Genomic DNA, 6,015 nt, shown 5'->3' on the forward strand with positions numbered 1-6,015 from the left:
TATTGCAGACCAAGGCAAAGGTAAACCGCTCTTTGATAAAAATAATATGGGCTAATAAAATATATTTTAAATGGATATCACCTGATGTGTCAGGTCGGAAATAATCCGCCATGAAGTTGATGATCACTAGGTGAAGTTAAAATTACTTATGGGTGAGTCGACCGCATCGTTTGTAAGCCGGTGCCGACGGGCGAGTTAATTGCAGGCACGGTAAGCCGCGCGGGCGGCGAATCAATCGCGGATGCGGTCTCAGCGAGTTGATGTAGATTGAGCTGCACGGGTGACAGTTTGCGCGCACGCGTTTAACAGCAAGCGGGCGCGGAGGCCCGTGCATGATGATGCTAACATATATTTCATAGACATAGCATGACACCATCTTTATAATAAATCATTGTCCCTGCGTACAGACAAATACGTAAAGTACAGTAATTCTTTTAAAAGAATTTAATATGTACTAAAAATAGACCGGACTAATATCACTTGATTATCTGGATGATAGATTATGCCCTTTGGATAGATGATCCATATGCAAACTAAATACTGGTAACGATGGACCAGTATAACCTCACATTATTTAAAATGGCAACCTGTGGTAGTACTTTTCACGTGAGATGTTTTGGAAAATCAATGGTTGTTGGGGCCGTGCCGCTGCCACTCTCTTGCCGCTCCAGAGGCGTCGGCGTCTTTGGCAGAGCCGAGGTGCTCGAAGGCCGCACAAAACCGGAGGACTTGCACGTGCAGAGGCTTGTAGAAAAAATGACTCGCCACGGGTCTGGAGCGGTGGAGACCCGACCAGGGCGGCTCGAGACGAGGCCGGGCGTGGCTCGGCGTTGACCCGTCGTAGAGGAGGCGGCTCGACAGTAGTTTGAACACCGCGGGCGACTCGTCAATGGAGCAGAATCCGGGAAGAGGCCGATGCGGCGAGCCGGCGACTCGTCGATGCGAGCAGGGCATGGCAGCCTGCGAACCAAGGCAGGTCAGGGCACAGCTGTAAAAACGGTGATGGAGCCCAGCGATTCGATGCGGTTCCAGGCAGAAGTGGCGCCTCAGGTTGGAAGCGACGGCGACTTGGAAACACGGCCGTGACGGCTCGTCGAAGCGAGGCAGGCAAAGTGCGGTAAAAAGCAGTCAGTGGCTGGAGCTGGGCGGCTTAAATCCGCGTCGGCAGGGGCGGGTTGCCACAGCGATGTTGAGGGCGGCAGCTTTACGAGGGCAGCAGTGGCCTATTGGTCTCTGGCCGACTTGGGATGAATCTGAAGAACGGGATAGCTCCGGCGCGACAGCTCGGGAAGGCCCCACGCGAGGCAGAGCTGCAAGCCGGCAGAGGGCGGAGAGGCACTGCGAGCCGGCGGCGGCAAGGCGGCCTGTGGCGCGGCTGCAACAGCGGAACCCGCGTCCGTCTCCGCTTCCAAGTCGTGGCTGATTTGATGAGTCCATGTCCGTGTTCCCTTCTGGGTATTAGCTCCCTTTTTTTCAGCGTTGACTTTTCTTCCATCTGTTTGATTGATATACATGCTTGCTCGTACGTACAGAAGTAATATACTTGCCAATTGATTTGCAGTCTCCGATCGTCATGCCAGGGAATAGCAGCGGTTTCCTTCGAGACTTTACCTTCTTGTGAACAACATCTAACGTGGATACCAAAAAGGAGTAGCAATCTGACCCGGCTACTCCAGTGCATATGCCGCGGGGGATAAAAAAAATCTTGTCACTCTTGTCGACTTGCAATGGCGACTCACGGCCACGAACAGATCGTAACCCTAATTTTCTCTTGAACCTCGGGCCAATATTAGACTTGACTACTCGCCTTCGAAACAAGTGACAACGTAAATCCTCCCGCGATGGCTTCTCTTCATCCGAAGAAATTGCTAACTTCTCGATCCTTAGGAGAGATCCCTTCAAAAACTCATCATCACCGTGCGCCGGCCCCATGGTGGGCGCCAACTGTCATGGAATTGTCACGACAGATGTCCTAGTGCAAGGACTTAGTCGCGAGGCCAACGCATCTATGTGGTAGCTTGAAGGGGTTGAACGGAATCGAGAGACGCAGCATACAAGACGAGGATTTAGACAGCTTCGGGCCCCGGAAAACATCATCCGGTAATAACCCTACGTGCTGTTTGTGGCTAGGTCTCATTACGATCATGAGGGAGTCGCCGGAAGCCCTCTCTCCTCTTTGTGTCTAGCCCTAAATATTATTTCTTGTTGCTTGTCCCTCTTTGGGGAGCCCTGCCCTTCCTTATATAAGTTAGAGGGGCGGGTTACATGTGGAGTCCTAGTAGGACTAGGATTAGTCTATCTTCTCTTACAAGTTGATTACAAGTCCGAGTCTTGCTTCCTCGTAAAGGAGATATTCCTCACGCCTTTCCTCTTAAGCCGGCCTACCATAACGTAGCCGGCCTTCTGGGCCTTGAGCCTCTTGGGCCCCCGGGTCTTGTCGCTCCTTTGATCTGCTTGCCAGGTCACCCATAAGTCGCCAGGCTTGGGCGGGTCACTTAGTGAGTCGTCCAGTCAGGGCGGGTCATTAGTGAGTCGCAAAGTCCGGCCGGGTTATACATCTGGCCGGGTCATACCGCGGGGTATATCCCCGACAATAAGGCTCCTGCCAGTTGCCGATAACTTTTACAAAACATGATCATCTCATACAACAATTTATATCTCATCACGTCTTGACCATATCACATCACAACATGCCCTATAAAAATAAGTTAGACGTCCTCTACTTTGTTGTTGCAAGTTTTACGTGGCTGCTACGGGCTTCTAGCAAGAACCTTTCTTACCTACGCATCAAAACCACAACGATTTTTCATCAAGTGTGCTATTTTAACCTTCAACAAGGACCAGCCGTAGTCAAACTCGATTCAAATAAAGTTGGAGAAACAGACACCCGCCAGCCACCTGTGTGCAAAGCACGTCGGTAGAACCAGTCTCATGACCGCGGTCATGTAATGTCGGTCCGGGCCGCTTCATCCAACAATACCGCCGAATCAAAGTAAGATGTTTGTGGTAAGTAGTATGACTATTATCGCCCACAACTCTTTGTGTTCTACTCGTGCATATCATCTACGCATAGACCTGGCTCGGATGCCACTGTTGGGGAACGTAGCATGCAAATTCAGAAAAAATCCTACGATCACGCAAGATCTATCTAGGAGATGCATAGCAACGAGACAGGAAGAGTGTGTCCATGTACCCTCATAGACCGAAAGTGGAAGCGTTAGGTTAACGCGGTTGATGTAGTCGAACGTCTTCACGATCCAACCGATCCAAGTACCGAAACGTGCGGCACCTCCGTGTTCAGCACACGTTCATCTCGATGACGTCCCTCGAACTATTGGCCCCGCAGAGGGTCGAGGGGGAGTTCTGTCAGCACGACGGCGTGGTGACTGTGATGGTGATGTGATCCACGCAGGGCTTCGCCTAAGCACTACGACGCTATGACTGGAGGAGTAAACTATGGAGGGGGGCACCGCACACGGCTAAGAGAATTCTTGGTCTCCTAGTATATAAGGGGGGGAGGAGGAGGCTGGTGGCCTGGAGGGGCGCGCCAAGGAGGGAGTCCTACTTGGACTCCTAGTCCAAGTAGGATTCACCCCCCTTTCCTTTCTCCATCGGAGGAAATAGGAAGGAGAGGGAGAGGGAAAGGAAAGAGGGGGGCACCCCCTCCTCCTTGTCCTATTCGGACTCCCTAGGAGGGGGGCACGTGCCACCCCCCGCGGGCTTCCCTCTCTCTCCCTTTAGGCCCATGTAGGCCCGATACTTCCCCGGGGGGTTCCGGTAACCCCTCGGTACTCCGGAAAAATACCCGAATCACTCGGAACCATTCCGATGTCCAAATACTACCTTCCAATATATGAATCTTTACCTCTTGACCAGTTCGAGACTCCTCATCATGTTCGTGATCTCATCCAGGACTCCGAACAAACTTCGGTCACCAAAACACATAACTCATAATACAAATCGTCATCGAACGTTAAGCGTGCGGACCCTACGGGTTCGAGAACTATGTAGACATGACCGAGACACATCTCCGGTCAATAACCATTAGCAGAACCTGGATGCTCATATTGGCTCCTACATATTCTATGAAGATCTTTATCGGTCAAATCGCATAACAACATACGTTATTCCCTTTGTCATCGGTATGTTACTTGCCCGAGATTTGATCGTCGGTATCATTATACCTAGTTCAATCTCGTTACCCGCAAGTCTATTTACTCGTTTCGTAATGCATCATCCCGCAACTAACTCATTAGTCACATTGCTTGCAAGGCTTATACTGATGTGCATCACCGAGAGGGCCCAGAGATACCTCTCCGATACTCGGAGTGACAAATCCTAATCTTGATCTATGCCAACTCAACAAACACCTTCGAAGACACCTATAGAGCATCTTTATAATCACCTAGTTACGTTGTGACGTCTGATAGCACACAAGGTGTTCCTCCGGTATTCGGGAGTTGCATAATCACATAGTCAGAGGAATATGTATAAGTCATGAAGAAAGCAATAGCAATAAAACTTAACGACCATTATGCTAAGCTAACAGATGGGTCTTGTCTATCACATCATTCTCTAATGATGTGATCTCGTTCATCAAATGACAACACATGTCTATGGTCAGGAAATTTAACCATCTTTGATTACGAGCTAGTCAAGTAGAGGCATACTAGGGACACTCTGTTTGTCTATGTATTCACACATGTACTAAGTTTCCAGTTAATACAATTCTAGCATGAATAAGAAACATTTATCATGATATAAGGAAATATAAATAACAACTTTATTATTGCCTCTAGGGCATATTTCCTTCACACCATTGATGACTAACCCATCTCACGTGATGATCGGACATGGGTTAGTTGATTTGGATCATGTATCACTTAGATAACTTGAGGGATGTTTATTTAAGTGGGAGTTCATTAGTACTTTGATTAATTGAACTTAATTTATCATGAACTGAGTCTTAATAGTTTTGCATATCTATGTTGTACATCAATAGCTCGTGCTACCATTCCCCTGAATTTTAATGCGTTCCTAAAGAAATCTAAGTTGAAAGATGATGGTAGCAACTACACGGACTGGGTCCGTAACTTGAGGATTATCCTCATTGCTACTCAAAAGAATTATGTCCTTGATGCACCGCTAGGTGATAGACCTGTTGCACGAGCTACTAGAGATGTTATGAACGTCTGGCGGGCTCGATCTGATGACTACTCAATAGTTCAGTGTGCCATACTTTACGGCCTAGAACTGAGACTTCAAAGACGTTTTTGAACATCATGGAGCATATGAGATGTTTCAAGAGTTGAAGTTAATATTTCAAGCAAATGCCCGAGTTGAGAGATATTTCAAGCTGCCGGAATTCTCCCCCTTTATGTGAACCTTGCATATTATGAGAGAAAATGTATTACAATTACTCCCAAAAGCATTATTATGCATAAAAACATCATAAATATGTTGGGAAACGTAGTAATTTAAAAAAATCCTACGCACATGCAAGATCATGGTGATGTATAGCAACGAGAGGGGAGAGTATCGTCCATGTACCCTCGTAGACTGTAAGCGGAAGCGTTATGAGAACGCGGTTGATGTAGTCGTACGTCTTCACGATCCGACCGATCCAAGTACTGAACGCACGACACCTCCGAGTTTAGCACATGTTCATCTCGATGACGTCCCACGAACTCTGATCTAGCAGAGCTTCACGAGAGAGTTCCGTCAGCACGACGGTGTGATGACGGTGATGATGTTGCTACCGACGCAGGGCTTCGCCTAAGCACTGCTACGATATGATCGAGGTGGATTATGGTGGAGGGGGGGCACCGCACACGACTTGGAACAATCAACTTGTGTGTCTTTGGGTGCCCCGACCCCGCCCTCGTATATAAAGGAGTAAGGGGGAGGCCGGCCAGCCTTGGTGCGCCCCAAGGAGAGGAGGAATCCTCTTCCTACTAGGAAGAGGATTCATCCTTTCCTGGTCCAACTAGGAAGAGGGAAGGGGGAACGAAAGAG

The sequence above is a fragment of the Triticum aestivum genome, chromosome 2A (assembly GCF_018294505.1).
Source record: "Triticum aestivum cultivar Chinese Spring chromosome 2A, IWGSC CS RefSeq v2.1, whole genome shotgun sequence".
Taxonomy (NCBI): Eukaryota; Viridiplantae; Streptophyta; class Magnoliopsida; order Poales; family Poaceae; genus Triticum; species Triticum aestivum.